This window comes from Ursus arctos, unplaced genomic scaffold, assembly GCF_023065955.2.
Source record: "Ursus arctos isolate Adak ecotype North America unplaced genomic scaffold, UrsArc2.0 scaffold_27, whole genome shotgun sequence".
Taxonomy (NCBI): Eukaryota; Metazoa; Chordata; class Mammalia; order Carnivora; family Ursidae; genus Ursus; species Ursus arctos.
The window spans coordinates 36,776,205-36,797,977 of NW_026622952.1; the positions used below are offsets into that span (position 1 = coordinate 36,776,205).

At 38.7% G+C, this 21,773-nt stretch overlaps 1 protein-coding gene across 5 annotated transcripts in view; it reads right to left on the minus strand.

The window, feature by feature from the left end:
• Positions 1-21,773, minus strand: part of SORBS2 (sorbin and SH3 domain containing 2) — a 176,299-nt gene that overhangs the window by 115,755 nt on the left and 38,771 nt on the right. The gene's annotated exons all lie outside the window — the stretch shown is intronic.

Consider the following 21,773-nt stretch of genomic DNA (forward strand, 5'->3'; position numbering starts at 1 on the left):
GCTATTTGAAGATTCCTAAATTTATCTCTCAAATCCTGATCTGTGCTCCAGGCGCCAGACTTGGGATGTGAACTGCCCACCCACAGTGTCCACTTGGATATCCACCAGGTACATCAACCTGACCTCCCATCCTGCCCCACCTACCCTCTCCTCCTGTAGCATTTCACGTCTCTGCAAACAGCATCACCATTTCTGTTGCCCAGACCAAAAACAGTGACGTGATATGGCTCCTATTTTTCTTATATTTACAAGAAAATCTTACCATCTCTGCCTTCAAAATATATCTAGAATGAAATCCTTCTCTTCATCTTCTCCACTACCACCTGATACTTGTGTCTAAGTCTGAAAGGTTCCACTTAAATCACTCACATTCTACTATTCCCCAAGTACTCAGAATGAAGTCTCCAAAATTGGAGGGCTGATCACTCATTTTCCTGTTTAAAGCCCTTCCATGGCCTCCCACCTCCCATCTGTACCATGGCCTGCAGGGTTCCCCGTGTCCTGGGCCCTCACAATATCCCTGGTTTCACAGCTACCACTCTCACTCCATGCTCCCCTACTCCAGGCTTGCTGACCATCTCGCGGCTTCTTGGACACACCAAGCCCACGATGATCCCAGAAGCTTTGCTACTGCCTGCAATCCTTCCTCTCCAGTTCTCTCCTTTAGCTCTTCAGGTCTGTGCTCAAATGCCACCTTATCAGAGAGACCTGTCCTAAGCACCCCATATAAAATGCTCTCCTTCACATTTCTTTTACCCTTTAAAAGCTTTTTTCTTCAGAGCACTTCTCATCATCTCATCTTACGTGTTTGTTTATTATCTCTTTCCCACCATAAGAATGTAAGCTCGGAAGACCAGGGCCATTATGGGGAGAAGGTGATTCACAGTCAGGAAATTCAGTCATGGGGTGGAGCTTATGGAGTTTCCACCTGCATGACAGCATCCTGTGGCTCACACAGGGTAGTTAGGGGAAGGAATGAGTATGACACATTACGGAGATCAATATGTATTTTTTTTCCCTCAGGAAGTGCAAAGAAGTAATCAACTTCACTATTTAGGCAGCTTTATCAGCTTTAGCCCTTAGGCAGCTATGGGAAACATGGCTGTGGTAGACAAGAGTGCAAGAGAAAATCAAAAAGTACAAGTCAGTGCTTTATAATTTGAAACTAGAATCCTATAGTTCTTTGATAACTATTTGATAGTTATAGAACTACAACTGTTTGGTGACTACTTATTTGCTGATTGCTCCACTGTCATTATATTTCAGCACTGCATAACTTAATATTGCCATATGTGCATCCTGAACACCATTATTTGACATTGCTGTATTCTCATGTGAAACTAGACAAACATCGTGATCACACTTTGGACTCTGATCATGGGCTTTGATTCCCAACAACGTTGACGTAATTCAGTGAAATTTGGGATCGCCACCACTACTTAGGATCTTAATTTTCAATTCTATAAATGTGATAGAAGAGCTACTGTCTATTTTAGGTAAAACGAAAAAACCACTTGGTGGTAACAATTTTCCCTATTTAGTTGTATATAGGGCTGATTTGCAATCTTACATCTAATTTCCTTTAGTTATGTTAAGATTATGAGTAATGGGGTACTGCCTTATACAAATAACACACGTGCATTTTAATGATTCATCTTCAATTTCTTTCCAAAAGAGTATCCCAAATAATTGAAGGAGCCAGCCGGTTGAAATGTAGGATATTTCTGAGCAATGTCTTACAGTGAACCTCAAAACATACCACCGGTCTCCTCTGACTCTATACTTGGTCTATACTTGAATTTTATGAATACACTGAGCTGGCATTGTGTAGAATAATGGCAGATTGCACAAACTTAATGTTTATCTCTCTTTCTTTAAATTTGCTGTCGGCTCTTTTCTACCTCATCAGCACACAGAACTTGTAACTTAAAATTTGCACAGAAATATGTTTTACAGCAGCAATAAGTACCATCGTGCCCCCGCCCGGCCGCAATTGTCTGTGTTTTGCTTTTTGCCATTTCCGTTATAGGGTCAACCGCATTCTGAAAGCAGAAGCTCCTCCTGGTGACGTAGCGTCAGAAGGTCAATAGTCGCCTAATGTTACGTCACACGCCTGCGTCACTCACTTCTCTTCCTGTCGTCAGGTTGGCGTTTCTCACCTCAGCGGCGAAAGGAAGGGTGAGTACAGGACAGTAAGATATTTTGAGAGAGAGAAAGACAACGTTCACATAACTTTTATTACAATATATTGTTATAATTGCTCTATTTTATTATTGTTGTTAATTTCTTTCTGTGTCTCACTTAGAAATTAAACTTTATCACAGATACGCACATATAGGAAAAAACATAGACTACATGAGGTTCGGTCCTATTCGCGGTTTCACGCATCCGCTGGAGGTCTGGGAATGTATCCCCTGAGGATAAGGCGGGCGGGGGAGCCCGAGGGGGCGGGGGCGGGGAATGACTGTAATACCATCTTGCTCTCTATCTCAAATCATTTTAAACGTTCACTTTAGTTCTTTTTCAGAACACATGACTCCATAGAAAGATAAGGAATTGTGGTTTTGGACCACAAATTAAAGCCTTGTAAATCATCATTTAAAAAAAATAATCTATAGTGGCATTTTTCATCATAGGTCTTAGGAAATACCAAAATTTTGTAGTATATATATATATGATTTTTTTGCAAATAAAAACAAACTTATTTTACCTATTAGCTTTATACTACTTTTGGAAAGCATGCCTACGTAATTTATATGAACTGATAGAGCAATATTAAAAGGGTGGTGTCATTAATATTTATGCTGACTTCACAAGCATAAAGTAGGATTATTCCAGGCAACGGGTAAAAAGGGGATGATTTAACAATATTTGTTCTGTTTTAATATTGTCTCTAGCAACATATAGATTTTCTTTCCAAGAAATACTTCTGCATTCCAAAAAAGAGATAACAAAGTTGTGAAAAGGCATATAACAAGGTCAGAGGGACAGAGGTAAAACAAAATAACATAATTTTCAGGTTAAAGAACACTTTTAAATTAAGCCCAAAATATGAAGCCTGAAAGACGGGGGCTGACATTTTAAAATCAGAAAAAGCACTGGTAACATTAACTACTTTTTTTCTAAGCCCTCACTTATCAGAATTAAAAGACACTCCATTGAACTTCAAAAAAAATTTTTTCATAAAAGTAGATTAGAAACTATTTTATGGGGGCACCTGGGTGGCTCAGTCGGTGAAGTGTCTTTTGGCTCCGGTCATGATCCTGGGGTCCTGGGATTAAGCCCTGCATTGGGCTCCCTGCTGAGCAGGGAGTCTGCTTCTCCCTCTCCCTCTGGCCCCCTGGCTCGTGCTGTCTCTCATGTGCTCTCTCTACCTCAAATAAATACATAAAATCTTAAAAAAAACAAAAAAACAACCTGCTTTATGTAGTGAGTAGAAAATTTCTGGGGCTCAACAATTTAAAATGCAAAAGACTGAAAATGTAGACAGAATCAAAATCCTTTGGAAGGATGTATGAATGACAGCTTCATTCATGTTTCCCTCTCTTGGCTACGAATGGATTAAGCACACAGATCCTAAGTGATAAATGAAAAATACTTAAGTGCTTGATAGATATATAAGAAATACTAACTGCTCAGTAAATTTTTCTGAGATATGTAACAGAATATACTATTCATGTTCACTGTACAGTGTGTCTAATGCAAATACTGGAGAACACTGAGCAAACCAAGTCTATCACACCTTTTCAGTCTGCTCAAAATGAGGATACTTTTCTTTTTTCTTTTTTTTGAGGCTATTTTTCTATATACAAATCACAAGCAAGAGACCTGAAAGAAAGCAGTCTTCTTCCTCTTCCTAATAAATAGAAACAGACAAAATTTTTCTATCATCATCAGATTTCACAGAAAAAGTATTTCAGAACTAATGTTTATAATCCAAATTATGAGCTCTTTTCAAAAACTGTAGCATCACCTTCTGCCTTGTTTCCTGACAGAGAGATGGGATGACTACCTGGTAATGTCTACTGCAAGGGCGTGCTAATGTGGTGATCAAGAGTGTAGACTCTGGGGCCCAGCCAACTGGGTTAAAAGCCCATTCTACCATATCCACATGGATGACTTCAGGCCACTTACTTTATCCTCTCTCTGAACCTAAAAGCATCTTCCTCTATAAATAGGGATAACAATGGTGCCAACCTCCTGCAGTTTTTGAAGGCTCCAATGATTAATATGCATAAAGCACTTAGAAGTAGGTCTGGCACATAATGCCAAAAATGTTACTACTACTGCTATTAAAAAGTCAGTGTTTCTTTGGTGTTGATACTTGTAACTGGTGGCTGAATCCTTTCAGTTATGGGTCCCTTTCTTGTCTCGGTTATTTGTTCAGATAAATTCTCTACTCAGGTCTTCTCTTTTTATAAACTAATTATATTCGAAGTGTACTAAATCTTGAAGACATGAAATCAGTCCTCCTAGAGTCACATTTGTTTCTTTAATGCACAGATGGCAGAGTAAAATCTGTGTTAATTGCACCTTTATTTTGTACATTAAGGCTCCAAGAACAGTGGCTTCCTGAGATTGACTTGGAGCTGGTTTTGATTGATGGCTCTCACCAGCACACCAGACTGTGGGGGCAGATAAGAAGCCCACTGGGAGAAGATCTCAGGGAAGGTAAGGATGCCATGCTGCAGCCCAACCCTAGGCGACAGATGTCCCTTTATAAGAGAGAGTTGAAGAACAGGCTTCAGCAAATGGAAACTGCAAAGTGATCTTGATTACTAGTGACATTTAATTGCAATTAGATTTTTAGCAATAACTAAAAAGATGATAAAACCTTTCACTTCCTTTTGCATCAAACTGCTCATGTTGGCGTATTTTAGTGTGCATTCTTCCTGCAACACCATCAAAAACAGGTTCACTGTATTTGCAGGATACTGAAAAGAGTTAATGGCCAGTGCAGGCTTTCTCCTGGCTTCAGAGTTCAAAGTTATCTGCACTCAGACTCAGCCACACAAATTATTCCCTGAGAGTAATCTTCAGTGAGTTGCTAGGAGATGACCGGTTTATGTTTTCCTTTGATTATAGGGCATAACCGCCCCACTGTCAAAATGCCAAAAGTTAAAAAAAAAAAAAAAAAAAGGGCAGTGATTGCTTAAGAATAATTTTTTCCTGTTATCTGCAGGGAAACATTGAAACCTGGATTGTTTTGCATGAAGGGAAATTAAGGGAGCTGTAAAGATCTATGTAGTAGAATTACAAGAATTTTTCTCTGAGCAAGACCCGTATTTCTCCAGTTGTAGTCGGTGTGTGACCAATGTTTAATGCATATTTGTTTAATCAATCTGAATCATAATTGTTTAGTGATTTCTTAAAAAATAGTATTATGCATAGGTACCATGGATGGCTTATGGTTTAAAAGAAGTGCTTACACATATTTATAGGAGCCTGACATGGGTCAAAAGAGATAAAGGGCCAGAAACTGAAGAGTATAATTAACTCAACCCTCTGGAGAGAGGTAAAATAAAAACAGAAAAGACTGTAACTCTTCTGGCCCCAACACCATGGCTCATTTCATTCTGCCATAGTATCTCCTGGATATACAGTTATGTAATATATACTTCTTTTTCTATGATAACCAATATAGTGATTAAAAGTACTAACTGCTACTTATTAGCTGTGTGAATTGGGTTGAATTACTTACATTCTCCGTGCCTCAGTTTCCACAACTATAAAATGGGGAAAAATAATAGTGCATGCCTCATAGAATCAATGGGAGGAATTAATCTATATAGTTATAATGAAATAATATTTGTAATATAGTTAGAAAATAATATTCTTAGAAAAGTACCTGCTACAAAAAATTGATTAAGGGAATGTAAGTTATAATATTCACTATGATTATTAGCATTGTTTTATTGCCTCCTGAACACAGCTCAACACCCCCCAAGAGCTTGAGGATCAGGTATACGAAACTGGAAAAAGTCGGGAAGCCACAAGTGTGGACAAATAGGGTAGGATGAACAAAGGCAGAAGTTCAAGGACGCAAAGAGAAAGCTGAGGTTTTCTTAAATCTCCTGTCTTGTCCGTTGTAGATTACCACCCTATTCTCAATAATTTGGTGTATATGTGCTTCAGGCTTCCTAAGGTTGGCTATGTAGTTGGCAGCTCGCGTGCACAAGGACATCTATGTTTATGACACTTAAAGTCATGTTTACCTGGGTGTCGAGCAAGAGAAAGAGCACTTCTCTGGGATTTGGAAGTTCTAGGTTCGGTTGCTAGCTGGGTGGGTGTCCTCAGGAATCTTTCTGCCTTCGTGGAATTCCATTTCCTCATTTGCAAATGAGGTAGCTGGACATTGTTTCTTTGATCTCCACATTTTTGTGATTTTATGATCTATCTTTACAAGGGCAGTTGTGCGGTATATTTTCCTTTGCTGGTTAGCTCTAGGCAAATCCATCGTGTGGAAACCCAGAGTTATAGATCAGAAACAGTTAGATGATCTATTTTTGCTCTACAAACAAGTAATATGCTCCATAAATGGATTATCAGATCCAATTAAATAGCAGCCCAATGTCTCTAAAATAGAATCTGGTTTTCAGTAAAACAGCTTATCGGTTTCCTATTGTATAAGTTAAAGTACGTACGTAATAGAGTTGTTTAAATGGCACATTTAAAAAACTACTCTGGCAACTCACTTTCTTAGAGAGCGGTTACCTAGAAAAATGAAAAATGAAAATTCAGTCTTTCTGGTTGGAGAGGCAGCAGGTGTGAGTTCTAGCTCTGATACTAAATCTAGAAGGTTCCTAGGAGAATGACGTAAACAGACTTGCTAGTATTATTTTTATAGAGACTCTCAAACCAGTGTGAACTGTACACTGTAATCAATTATTAAATGTGATTCAGGCTAGGGCAGTCTATGCTGACTCAATTCAGATACTTTTTTCTCTCCTGCATTCGGTTATCAGTTATGTGATATATAGAGTAACAGTTACACGGATCAGTTTCTGCAACTCCATCCTGCAACCTACTTTTTTATTGTAAATAAACCAGATGGGGGGAGGGGACAAGGCAAAGGGAGAAAGTGCCATGTTTCAAGCCATTTGTCTTGATATTTTAGTGACAGCTCAATCTAATTAATTGTATCTGGCTCCGACTAGCTTAGCATAAGGTGTTAGCTTTCAGCTGCAAATGAGTAGCACTTGACAAGGTGAGAAATCCTCCTTTGATTGCGAAATCATCCATTTCTAATCTGTTTTGAAAATGAAAGCCCTAGTAATATGTGACATAAAAAAACAACCACCACCACCAAAAAAACCCTCTTTTCTTATACATAACAACTGAGTTCTGCCAAGGAGGCTTATAGCCTGGTTACTACACATGGCAGAGATAGTTGTCTTCTCCTACCCAGTCTTTCCTTCTTAGCATAACAGAAGTTTTAGGTGGGCACATGGCATTAGCCAGACAAAGACTACATTTCTGTTTCCCTTGCTTTGTGACCAAATTTTGGTTGGTGAGTGTGAGAGGAAATGATGCGTGTACCCTCCAAGGAGCTGTGGCCTTACAGGGAAAGGACATTCCTTCTGCTTTCCCTCTTTCTCCTCTCTGCGGGCTGGAATGCAGACCTGGTGTTAGGATCTGGAACAGCCATCTTGACCATAAAAGGGAAGCCATGTGTTGTTGAATGTGGGGAAAGGAGCCCAGGTCTCTGATAATTATGGAGCTCCTCATCTTACATCACCAATTTGCACTTTTCCACGAGTGGGCAACACACATCTCTCTTGTTTAAGCCTCTATTGTTCTTGGGTCTCTGTAACAGCACTGAACTTTTATCCCAGTGAATGGACTGTGACATTTGGAATCCAGCACATTATAAAAATAATATTATATATTAGCATGTAATAATATATATAATTTATATTTATGCATAGTTACAAGGAGAAAGTCTGCAGTTTTATAGTAAATTTTATTTTCCTCTGTCACATGTTGAAATGTTGACATGTTACTAGTAGTAAACATATTCTTGGAGGCACTCTAACCCCTGTGCCTCTTTTGAAGATCTTATTTCCTCCCTCCATGCCTCACTCTATTTGTTCCTCCCTCCCTTCCTTTCTTTTTTCCATCCTTGAACACCTTCTCATCTCCACTGGACTATAAATTCCTTGACAAGGACAAGACGTAACTTCCATGTTCCATGGTTTCCTAACCCAAAAACTAAACACAGCGTTTTACACATTTAAACAGTCCTTAGTGAGCCTTTATTAGAGAAATACTCAAAAGACATGCACAGAGCTGTATTAATTTTTAACTTTACCATGCATTGATTTCCTGAAATGAACAATTTGAAAACAATTGCCTAAAATAAATATAAAATTTAATTTCTAAGTTTCCAGACAGAACTTATTAATGATAACAATACATTTAAAGAGAAGTTTCAATGAAATTTTAAATGATTCAGTACCTCGAGAAACAGCCTGAGGTCCCACAAATAGTAACATGATATATTTAATAAGATGGAATTTGTAAATCTGTAAAATTTGTAAATCTGCCTTTAAATATAAAGCACTTATGGCCCAATATTTATCCCCTTATTGATCAGTAAAAATTAGCTGATGATTAAGAGAGCCCAAAACCACAAAAGACAAAATATTCATGGAATGTATTGTAGGAAATGAAATTATTTATTCTGAGGTTTAGAAAATAAATTGAAAAAAATTCCTTAAATTCCTCATTTTCCTGAGTTAATATTATAACAGTTGATTCTGATTATTCACATTTAGTGTAAACTTCTTTATGAGTGAGAGAGGACCACCACAACTAATTGATGAATCAAGCTATATTTTACCTCCTATATAACGCATTGTGCATATAATACATTTTGTCTTTACAATGCAGAAATAGGGACAATGTTAGGATTCCTAGACATTTTCTAAAAAATATTCAGAATCATATCTTGGCCAAAACAAGGCAAAAGCTTCCCTGTATCTAAGAGAGGGGGCCTGGGTCCCAGGTGTTCCTTTTGTGAAAGGAACTAATCCACTCTATGTGAAAACTGTATTGGGTGCCACAAGACATTATGTTTATTATCCTCTGATTTTGAGACCTAGAGAATGCACTTAATGAATTGTTGAAAGATATTTACAGCATACATCTTCTCAAAGAATGAATTACTATCGCGAAATCTGTCCCTTGGGCTGAGGCATTGTGGGAAGAGGAACACGGGATTAGGCTTTAAAAGTTTAGATTCTGAATTTAAATGGTATCACCAACAAAAAGGGGGGGAGGGGTAAACGTGAGGTGATGGACGTGTTAAATAACTCCATGGGGGAATCCTTTCACAGTGCATACATCAAATCGTCATATTATGTGCTTTAAATATCTTATAATTTTATTTGTCAGTTATACCTCAGTAAAGCTGGGGAAAAAAAAAGAAAAGCTTAGATTTTACCAGGGCTCCAATATCTACTTATTGATGTGACTGTAGGTGTGTCACTTTGTCTCCCTGGACTTCCGTTTTCTCCCCTTTGAAAGGGAATGACGCTAAGAAAGGGTCCTGGTTTGTTTACCTCATGGGATCAGTTAGGCTAAATGGGAGACAATCTAGGACAAAATACACCATGAACAAAAAATGAATTGCAATAAAAACTAACTTCCTGGGGCACCTGGGTGGCTCAGTCTTTAAGCATCTGCCGTCGGCTCAGGTCATGATCCTAGGGTCCTGGGATCGAGCCCCGCATTGGGCTCCCTGCTCAGTTGGAAGCCTGCTTCTCCCTCTCCCTCTCCCCCTGCTTGTGTTCCCTCTCTTGCTCTCTGTCAAATAAATAAAATCTTTAAAAAAAAAAAAAAAACAAAGCAAAACAAAAAACCAAAAAAACTCCAAAAACCTAATTTCCTGCTCTTTAAGTGTGATAGCAACTTTTGATCTGTCATCTATTTATAGACAAGATTACCATGGTGATTGAATCTTTGCCCTGACTTTCTGGAAGAATACACAACAGGTAGCAGTGAGATCTTTTGAAGCCTGTGTAAGCAAACTCTGGAGCAGCCAGTGAAAGACAAAACTGTTTTCTCACATTTGACTGCAATTTTGTTCCAGATGCAAAACGCAAATGAGGTTGGGAGGCAAACACTATGGAGAAAGAATTTTTTTTTTTTTTGGTGTAACCAGAGGATGAACCCTAGACCACAGTTTCAGAGAAGCCAAATATTTTACTGTAAAGTAGAATAAGAAAATACCAGATCTTTCTGCAAAAGCAAAATAGTTTTTGCTTAAAAATGCAGTGGAGAAAAGGGAAAATAAGACCCGTTTTAGGAGACTAAATCCATTACTTGAGGAAGGGCCCTGCTCCAGAGAGCTGAGGTCTTCCTCTTGGAAATTATAGACTTTTGTTCCTTATAATTAGGTCCTGTGTTGCTCAACTTCCAAATAATTTAGAGGAAACTATTATGCGAGATTATAAGTTTCCTCCAAAACAACCTTTTCGATGTGTAGCAAAATGTTGTAAGGAAGGAAAATGAGGAGTTCTTTAGATTTTAGCCAAAACAATAATTGAAGCCCTGAGACATTATAAAAATGGACACTATTGATACCTGTTAAAGGGTCATGAGTTCAGTAAGAGATGTTAGAACTAATCACACTTCAGCATAACTCACAAAAAAAAAAAAAAAAAGAAAAGGAGATCATGTTTTGTTGGTGGGAGAGGGTAGGCAGGGTGATGAAACAGGTTGGTGAAATGTAGAAGCTTTGTCTACTTCTCTGGAGAACAGTGTCAGGGATGGATGTTACTTTCTGTGTTTTGTTTTTTAAAAAAATGAAAAAACATCCATGGGACCCTGACAAGACAGGACAGTTCCTAATTCTTGGGATCTCAAAATGATTCTTCACTCTTAATCAGCTGTGAGCAACTACATTTATTTTAATTATTATTATTATTACCCACATGGGCATTTAATTAGAAAGTGGCATTATTTGGAAAACCGTTTCTGCAATTTAGTCTAACGGAATTTGACTTAAAGCAGCTATGTTGCCTTTTTGGATCTTCTTGAGGCGTGAAAATCCTGAATATTACTTCAGACTATACAGAATGGTCATTTACCATGAATCATTTCTGGTATCTGGTTTGTAGCAGAACATAATCAGGGCTGGATCAGTAGTTATTCTGGGTCAGAATTTTGAAAAAGTTTTTAAAAAGTAGCACTTGAAGAAACAGTAAGGGTCCTTTTCCTTCATCCCTATGTTGGCCCTAACAACGTTGAGTCTTTTCTTCCTTTACTTAAAGGCCGAAACATTGATAATACTATGGATATTCAGTGTCTATCAGCCAGAAGCACCTGGGCTTTTATTAATAGTCCTTCAATGTTACCTAAAACTCTATCCAAAATGGGTACCCAAGGTGCAAGAAAATAACCAGTTTTCTAAGATTTAGTATAATTTAATTTGTCTAATAGCTTAAGTGGGCCAGAGCTGAATTCAAACATCATAGGGGGAAGAAGAAAAACATCTGAGAAATGAATCAATCCCAGAGCCACTTAGAGGCATATTGTATGTTGGGCACAACTTTGGTCCTATAGGCAAGCACCTGAAATAACACAGATACCTTTTTCTGTGGCATAACACAACTTCACTGAGAACAGAAAAAGACTCTTTTGCTCCATCTCCTCCAAGAACTTTGAAAACAGTCTCATGTTTTTGGAGAATAAGTACCAACTTAGTTTGAATTATGGATTGTGTGGAACGGGGTATGTTTTAATGAGCTTAAACTAAAGCAACATATGTTAAAAGAGTGATTTATTTCTATGAGGATCATGAGAAAATAACTGTGAGGTTTTAAGGGAATCTAGGAGAAAAAAAAAAAAGACCCAACACGCCAATACAAAGTATGCTCTCACTATCCATAAAAAGCAGAGACTCTGATTTGCTTCAGGCACTATTCTGAGCCTTATTCTATTTATTTCCTTAGAATAATTTCCAGTATTTGTTCAGGCACAGAGAACTGGGGACTCCATGTGGGGCATGTGACTTTTGCAATTATGCAGTGCTTCTGTTTTAAGCATATGTCTTTCTCGTTCAGTTATCTCTGTAGGGCCTTTGAGGAACTGGTGGCATTCACAGCCACAGAGCAGGACGCTGACCTAGCTTCAGTGAATGTCAAGGTCCTGGGTTCATAAGGAATGAAGAGAGAGCAGCTGTAGTGTGTTCATCTACACTCCAGCAATGTTGCAGCGACATATTTACAACCCCTTTACTTACTTCGCACTTGACTTGTTATGCCTTGTATACAAAGTGCAGGCACCCAAGAGGTGACAGTTGTCATGGTTTTTAGCATGCTTGTTAGCACCTGACACTTCAAGTAATTTTGCTCCTCTGTTCCACATGCCAATTCCTTTACAACTGGACAGCAGGAAGCAGTTTTGAGGGGATAAGTTAGCCTTTCATTGTTTCAACTTCCAAGTAGAGTTAACAACCCAAGAAGCCTAGTAGTAAAAAGAGCTTGGGTTCCTTGACTTACATACACCTGCTTTGGCTTTCTTTGAGGATGCTTCGGTATTTTGGGGGGAAAAAAAAAGACAGCATAAATTTAGATCTTAAGCAGTGCTGGGACAACTTTTGTGTTTTTTTATTGAATACTTGGGGTATTTGCATGCACAGAGAGTGAAAAAAGACCAAAAAAAAAAAAAAAAAAAAAAGGTAGGTAGTTAATGGTCTTCATAGCTACCAGAAGGAGCTAGTTATCTTTCAACAATATTATTTTTTGGAGTGTCGTGATACTTGCAGAATTGATTTCTGTGACAGAGTCCTAATGTGCCATCTAATGATCAGATTTATAATTTGTCTTTAAGATGTCAAGTAGGTGTACCTAACTGTACTTTCCTACCTCTCTTCACCACCATTTGTACTGTTGTCAGAAGGCTCTTCCTAAAACCTAGCCCAATTACCTCACTCCCTTCTTTCAAAACTTATGGGGGCTCTTCATCATTGGAGAGTCCAACTTCTTTTTTTTTTTAAGATTCTATTTATTTGGGGGAGGGGAGTACAAGTAGGAGAGGGGCAGAGGCACAGGGAGAGACAGAATCCCAAGGAGACTCCACACTGAGTGTGGAGCCTGATGTGGGGCTTGATCGCATGACTCTTGAACGTGACCTGAGCGTAAATCCAGTGTCGGACACTTAACCCACTGAGCCACCCAGCCGCCCCCGGAGAGGCCAAATTCTGATGGTCTAGAATGACCTCAAGGCCATCCACTGATCTGACTCTATTTTCCTTTTTCAGTCTCATTTTTTTTTTTTTACCACATCCCTCACTTCAGCCATGTCTCTGCTCTTCCTGAATCCACCGCGATATCCATGCTGTTTTCCCAATCTGGATAAGGAATTTCCTTCACCTTTTATTTCCCCAAATTCCACCCATTCTTCAAGGCTTCTCAACCCCTGACTTAATTGCTCTTTCTTTGTGTGTTTTTAAAAATGCTTTTAGTCTGTTTAAACCCTGTAATATACAATTTAATTTCCCCCGTCAAAAACAGCATCTGAAATCATGCCTGTATTTCTCATGGCTTGAAACACGGAGAGAGACCCACAAGCCAGCTTATTCATGTGTTCAGCGTACTGACTATATTTACTCTTCCTGTGTTCCCAGAACACTTTCTTTGAGCAATACTAGAATACTTTTCCTTCCTGTCTGTTTCTCTCAATATAATTTCTGGGAGATTCAGGCTAATTTCTCTAATGTTTCTCATTGTATCCAGTTTAGCACCTTGTACATTTTATATGCTCAATATGTTTTTAAAAAATGGATCATATATAAGATTGTGTTGCCAGTTTATATTTTAATGGAGAGCTTTTTAAAAAAGCAATTACAGTAAATCTTTGACTAGTTCCATAAAAAGATTTAAACAGCTATTTTCGAGCATTTCTCCCGTTAATATTTACAATGAACTTCAGCCTTCTGTGGGTCAACAGTTACAAACCATCAGAGCCTGCTATGATCCAGTAGTTACAAAAGGGTGGGAAATACCCTGCAAGATGCACCATGCTGCAGAGATTCTAGCTTGGAATCATTACGACTAGTGCTGGATATTCTAGCTAATCATGTTCTGTATTCAAAGGAGAAGCTGCCTACAGCACAGCTTCTAAATGTTGGTTCCTGGTACCTACCACGTAGAACTCTACTCCAGAGGATCAAACGAAATACCACATCCTATATAGCTCTAGCAGCGCTACCTTGAGGAAGTTACTTAATCTTTCCAAGTCTCAATTTCTTCACCAAGGGAAATTGTGCATTACAATTCTCTGATGGGGATCCCAGGAGGTAACTAAGCAAAATGCTACCTTGTGCTTAGCTATAGCATTGATCACTAAATATTAGGTCTTGTTGATTTTATTATGATTTTTGCTATTGTTCATATAATACGTGTAGCCACTGCTATTAATTTCTGGCTCGTCACTTCCGCCAATTTCAATTTATCAGATAAGTTATTGTAATAATCTTTTTGTTGGTTTTTCTGTCTCTTGTTCTCCCCCAGTCCCTCCTTCTCTCTCTTTCTCTCTCGATTGCATGGTGCAGTTGTTGCAAGGTCAATCTTTTGAAAAGGAACAGTGACTTCACATTATCTATTAATAAATTCCAAGTCAAGCCCAGCACAATACGTTCCCAACCTAATCTTCAGGACGTTATACTCTATTTCTCTTCTTATATTCTGTTCTTTAGTAAAACTGGACTTTTTGCATCTCCTTTTTATGTGCATTTTATGTTTTAGCCTTCATTTGAGTTTTATGAGCACATTTTAACTGGGGGCCGGCCACATGTCAGACATTGTTTTGGGTCTTAGGGGTGCCAAGATAATCAAAACAAGTCCCTGTCTTCCAAGAGCACATGACTGGTATGGCATGGAAGATATGATTTTGAGTCACATTTTTTGTGATAGGTTTCTTCTATTAGGATTACTCCTAATTACTCTTAAAATCACACGCATTTCTTAGAGGGTCATCTCAAAGTAGTCCCCTTTATAAACAACGTAAATTCCTCATTCTCTCATTTAAACTAATGTATTTCTTCATCTGAGCTACTTCATCTTGTATTACTTTGTTATTTGGTGTTTATGTTTTTTTTGAGGATGGGGCCATACTTTATTTACTTTTGTATTCTTCTTTGTGATTTATAAATACTAGGCTTTCAGGAAATCCTTGCTGAATTATCAAGGCAGCATATTAGTAGAATTTGAGTTTAAATAGAAAAATACCTAATATTTTCATCCTCATTTTTTATTTTTATTTGTTATAATCTTTTTTTTTTAAAGATTTCATTTATTTATTTATTTGAGAGAAAGAGCAAGCAAGCACAAGCAGGAGGAGTGCCAGGCAGAGGGAGAAGCAGACTCCCCGCTGAGCAGGGAGCCCAAGGTGGGACTTGATCCCAGGACCCCGGGATCATAGCCTGAGCTGAAGGCAGACGCTTAACCAACTGAACCACCCAGGTGCCCCTCATGGTCATTTTTTTAAAAGACCTATCCCCAAAGATCCTTAATCTAACAAAGGTACTTGATAGGAACTACTTAAGCTGAACAACTGATGGTTTTGGAAACCACATTTAAGTAGATATAAGGATGTATATATATATATGCGCACACACTAACACACTAGATTTAGCTTGAGTGAATAAGGAGATTGGGTGCTTATTTTCTTGATGTTCTTTTCTTGTACTGTTTGTCCTACAAGTATATATGATTGATATATTAGAAAATTATGGAAACAGATGAAAGCAAAGTAGAAAGATATAAATATACAGATAAGATAAATATAGTATGGGAGCATGGACATTGACCAGGGATTTCAGAAATAGAAGTATTAGAAATGTGTCTGAGAGGAGGGTCTGTTTTTAGCACATTTGGACACCCATCTTTAAATATGAGACACATTTCTGGAAAGAACACAGGGTCCTGTGAGTGAAGTATTGGGTTGCCTTGTTTTATATTTACTTGAGGCTACTACACAGAATCAACAAAAGTGTGAAGGGAAAGCAAAACCAAATGAGTTTGGTTGTAGAGACATGCATGCAGTAATCTTCTAACAGTTTTAGATCCCTGAACAGATGCTTTTGCAAAGGCAGTAGCATCTGGAAGTACGCACACACGTTCTTCTCTTTATACTCCTTGGCGTTGTCTCCATGGTTACTAAATGAGTCACTCCCTTCGATCAACACTGATGTGACAGAAATAGCTTCATCAAAGCAAATTCTCTTTTCCTCTGGAAAGTGGACAGATTGTTAAGGAATGTCCACAGTTTGCATTAATGATCTTATTGCTTCTGTGGTCACAGTTGCAGCTGACTTAAATGGGTGCCAGAGTCTACATAGTGTATTAGTGACTGGCTCTCAAAGGAAGAGTATTCACATAGAAAATTCAGTAATTGGTTCTTTATCATACTCTAGTGTAGAACATTTTTGATAAGTTCATCTTATTTCTTTCAATACTTTTGATTTTCTTTTGAAATTAGCTAAAACATAATTTTGTTACCAGATTACCAAATTAGGCCTTTTTTTTTTTTTTTAATCAGATCGTACCCATGTGAAAAAAAGAAATGCCTGAGGGGTTCTCTTCAATAAGCTTCTTTTAAAATGTGTTTATTAGGACACAAGCCTTATTTATCAAGGTTCTTAAACCATTATGCATTAATAAAAGTTTGATTTCCAAATAATGTCCTGTGATTAGGCTTATTGTACTTTGATAAGGCCAGGTTTTCTACACATTTTAAGATAGAGCAAGAAGAATAGCTTGTTCAGGAGAAATAATTAAACCCAAATAAAACCACCTCGTTCGCTGTTTTGAATTACTAGTTAATGTTTGTCCCTGAATCTGCTCCAGGCAGGTTTCATGCTTTCTTTGATGAGTAACTCTTGTGGGAATATGATGGGCTTTTAAGGTTAAACCCATCTGGGTGGTATAATCCTTGACCAGGGGTCTGAAATTTAAAAAAAAAAAAAATGCTTGAAGTATACATGGTCAATTTCTTCTAAATAATTTGAGTTTTAATAAACCTATGGGGAATTACTTCTGTGAACATTATTAGAATGTTAAAAAAAATTTTTTATTCCAAAAACAGAGTGCTTATTTTCCGGGTCTGTGGGCTTATCCAATCAGCCCAGGAACAGGATTCAGTTAAGATTCTTTCTGGCTTGTGGAGATCGGAGACCGAACAGAATGCCAGTGACTGTCTCCCTCAAGAAGGCTCCTTGGTGGTGTGGTGGAAAGAATGTGGTCATGAATCCGTGCTTTCAAGGCTCTGGTTCTACCATCTGTCACCTACCATTTGTCAGGCAAATGTTTTCACCTGGCTGTGGGGTTGATAAGGACTCTTGAATGGCCAAAAAAAACCAAAAAACAAACAAACAAAAAAAACCCAACCAAAACCACGCAGTATTTGTGGTTGGGGATCACTTGAAAATATTTTGCTAAGGTTCTGTCTTTGCCATTCTATCTAACTTTGGTAATCGTGATGGATCTTGTGTTCTAGGTAAATACTGGTGAAAACTTCTTTCAATGCTGCCACCTTACAAGCATTTCTGTCTCCTCTGGGGAGGTGGATAAGACTATTTTGGGTGAACTAGCAAAACCACAGGGCCTTATTTCTAAATCTGGTTAATCAGACGCCTCCTGCATTCACTTAGCCATCACAAATTGAGGCACGATAGCACTAATTATTTTATTTCCTAATTCTAAAGTTAATTATGGTGATTTTCAAATCAGGAAGAAAATAAATTAAGATGCAATGTCGTTTACCGGCCTCCTGGGGATCTCACAGGTTTGTCATTAAATCACACTAGTAGTGTTGGGTTTCAGTGCTTCCAAGACAGGCAGACCATGGAAATCCCAGCTGTGAGTCCCATTTGCTCCATGAGGAGGCAGAGACGATGGCCTGTTCTTACCAGTATCTCCAGCACCCAAACTGTGCTGGTCACACTTTAGGAGCCAAATGAAAGAAAGAACAAAAGAAAGCTCTCCAAACTTTCCTTCCTCAGCTGTAGAATAGAATGATATGTAGTTACCACTGGCTGTGTGAGAATTAAATAATACACATACAGTGTTTCGTGCAAGGAGTAGCACATAGTAAGAATTCTATGACTGGTAGTTGTTTATCTTCATATAGGAAAGCCATATCTCCAATTGATAGAGGCTGCTTCTTTATATTTTACTCTCCTTTATTTTCTTATGTGGTCAAGTGTAAGTTCTACTGGTATTAAACAAGTAAAACTCTTATTCAGGGTAATGCTGCTAAAAACTTTTAAGTCTGTATATTTGAAAAACGAACGAAGGGAATCTAGATTTTTCATTGACTTTCTACCATCTCTCTCTGAGTCAGTGGAGCAAATCTTCACTCTTTTTTTTTTTTTTTTTAAGACATACCCATTCATTTTAGTGAGAGAGAGAACAGAGAGGGGGAGAGGGAGAGAGAGAATCTGTAGCAGACTCCCTGCTGAGCAGGGAACCTGGAGCCCGACACGGAGCTTGATCTCACAACCCTGAGATCATGACCTGGGCTAAAATCAAGAGCCAGACGCTTAACTGACTGAGCCACCCAGGCCCCCCAACAAATTTTCAGTCTTTCCTCCCTAAGGGTCTATTGAGAGGCTTTTCCCCTGTATTTCCATTTTCTGAAGAAGTAAAGGGCAGAACTAGATGAAGACTGCCTTCTCTGTCTGCCTCGTCTTTATGTTAAACGGGTTTAACATATCCTACCCCATCCACTTGACACAGCAGTTCTGAAGGTTCTGAATCATGACTGCTCAGGGTCAGTTAATTCTAGAAAATCATCCAATCTAACATTGGCCCACATCCCTAGTTTGCAGCCTATGAACTACAAGGAATAATGCAGATCTTCAGTTTACTGGGAAGGCGCTTTATGACTTTTTCTCTTTATCCTTCTCAGTCTAATGACTCACATTCAGATGGTTCTGCCCAATTTTAGAATTATCATGATCTACTTTGCAGGAAAAAAAAACCATAACATTTTATATACAGTATAACTTATGTAATTTTTTTCAAGGGATGAAAAAATACAACACTCAATGCAGAAGAATTTCTGGCTCCTTTAACATTAAGAGGTATAAACTTCTAGTATTTTATCGTTGGGGTGTGTTGTAATTTACTCATTTACTGTGTAATGCCCTTTGCATACATTTTCAAAGAATACTTAATGGTATGGAAAAATATTCTCAAAACAATAGCATAAAAACAAGATGCAAATCAACATAAGCAGTGTAATTCCAGTTGTGTTTTTTAAAAAGGTCACTATGAATTTTTTTTCCTGAAAAACAGGAAAGAAATATCCCTCATGTTTATTTTATCATCTTAAGGGTGGGATAAATTTTTATAAAAGTATCCTTTTCTCTTTTGAGAAAGCTGCCTTCTCCCACTCACAGGGACCCTGTCAGGACCTTGATTAAGTCCTGTTTCAGCAGTTAGGCATCTTCAAAAATGAGGGCAACAACATATGCATCCAATGAGTTGTAGTAGAACACTGATGACACAGCATTTCTGCGAAGAAGTCTTTCAGCAAGTTTCTTTTTAGTTCCTATGAGAAAGGATGGAGATTCCTCATGGGAACTGCCGCAGGCCTTTGAGAGGAGGCCCAGGCTGCAGAAGGCAGTTCGCACTGGGCTGTCTCAGGGCTAGAATATGGGGATAGCTCAGCTCGGGGCCGGCCCCAGAACTCACTGACTGGAGGAAATCCAGTCTAAAGGGGGAGCTGGGCCCCCAGGCCCTCAGCCTCCCGGCTGGAATAAGTAAGCAAGTGTCAGCCACCGTGAAACCTGGAAAGGGCTTTATTTATCCTGACCTAGCTGCCGCTAAGTGTTCTACCCCAATTCCACTGTGACTGATAGAGTGGTATATTGATAGGATTTTTAAAAATTGATGTTCTCTGCTTTTGAGTATCTTTCCTATGGAAACCACTAAATAGGTTTGTTTTTCCTGATCCAGAAGAAATGACTCATGCCGCTCACTATGTTGCATCTTTTTCTCATGGTCGAGTGTCCATACTCTTTTAATGGCTTAAAAAAAAACCAAAAGAGTCCCAGCGATTAATTTAAATCCTTTCCTTCATCTGTTATCCATACAGCTTGCTTCAGTGCACAGTTTCATCAGGACAGATTTGAGTACAGAAGCTCCAGGGCTGCCCACCTAATATGGCAGGAGCTGGGACTTAGAATAGAACAGTTCTCCAAATGGCAGACAGCTCAGATGCTTAATGCAAATGAGGAATTCCAGTTGGCTTTGAGTGTAGCATAATGCAAAATAACCACCTCACAAATCACTTTCTCTTGTATCTGCTTATCAAAATATTTATGAAATGGCTTTGCACTGTCATACCTAACTAAGCCTGTTGGTATTTATTTTTTCAGTAGATTCTCTTTTGTTCTTACACAGCCTGATGCAGTGACCTCACACTGACTTTTAGAAAGTGGACTCTCCTTCTCATTTTGCCTCGTGTCTTCGTCTGTTTCTAGATGTACAATCAAATTGGCATGCAAATGGAGGACTAAACGTATCACACAGATGATAATTATCGATTGAGAATAATACATTCTGCAATCTGATATCTCTGCCCTGATTTGTGATCCCCTTTCTTGAAAAGTATGCACATTCAAAACCTGATTTAGAATTAAGGAAGACAAAACTTTCCTTTTAAAAGTAACGCATCAGTGGAATTTGGAATGCATGATGGAGACTGGTGAATCTTATAAAATTTTTACATGGGAATACGTAACTCCAGGGCATTCTATACCGCTCCAGAATCACAACAATCAAGGGGCACATCCAGCTTTGGAAAAACTCATCCTTTTGAGAGACAGTCTCAGTATTTGTGGGTGGACAGGAAGGGCATCAAAGTGTGACAGAAAGGATGTCAGAAAAGAGTCATCTATTACAGGGCTGATCATAGTAACCTGGAAGAAGTAAGTTGTGGGTTTAAAGTTCATGTAGATATTTTCCAGGGAGTAGTTCTGCTTTAGCAGTTCATGATTTCTCAAGGAGACCAAAGTGCCTGGGTGATAGTGAGGGGTGTCCTCAGTACTCTGGCCTCACTCAGTAATAGCCAGGGCCAGGTGGGCCAGTCCTGCCAGTGAGATATCAGACCTCGGACCTCCTTGACCCCTGCAGAGTGGGTCAGTTTCATGGATGTGGAAGGGGGTGAGTGCGGTGTCAGGGGACTGGGTGTGCTTTGAACATGTGATGCATTCTTTGGAGCTGCTTCTTGCTTGAGGATGACCCAGTGTCCAGTAGTGGTTATTGTGCCATGAATTGTGCCCCAGAAAGATATTGTGAAGTCCTAATCCTCCATGCCTGTGAAAATCACCTTATCTAGAAAACAAGGTTTTTGCAGATGTTATCAAGTTAAGATGAGGTCATACTGGATTCGGGTGGGCCCTCAATCCAGTGGCTGGTGTCCTTATAAAGAGAGAAAGACTCATAAGAAGAAGAAAGAATACCACTTGACAATGGCAGCAGGGGTTGGAATGATCTGGCATAAGCCAAGGAATGCAAGGATTTCTGGCATCCACCAGAAGCTAGGAAAAGGTAAGGAGGGGGTTCTTCCCTAGAGTCTTTAGCCAGGGCATGGCCCTGCTGACATCTTGATTTCAGACTTCTAGCCTCTGGAACTGTGAGACAATGTTTTTATTTTGTTGTAACCCACCCAATTTGTTGCACTTTGTTATGGCAGCCCTAGAAAACAAATACAGTGACTAAAATATATCCTCTCAGCTTCTCTACTTTTGCGATCCA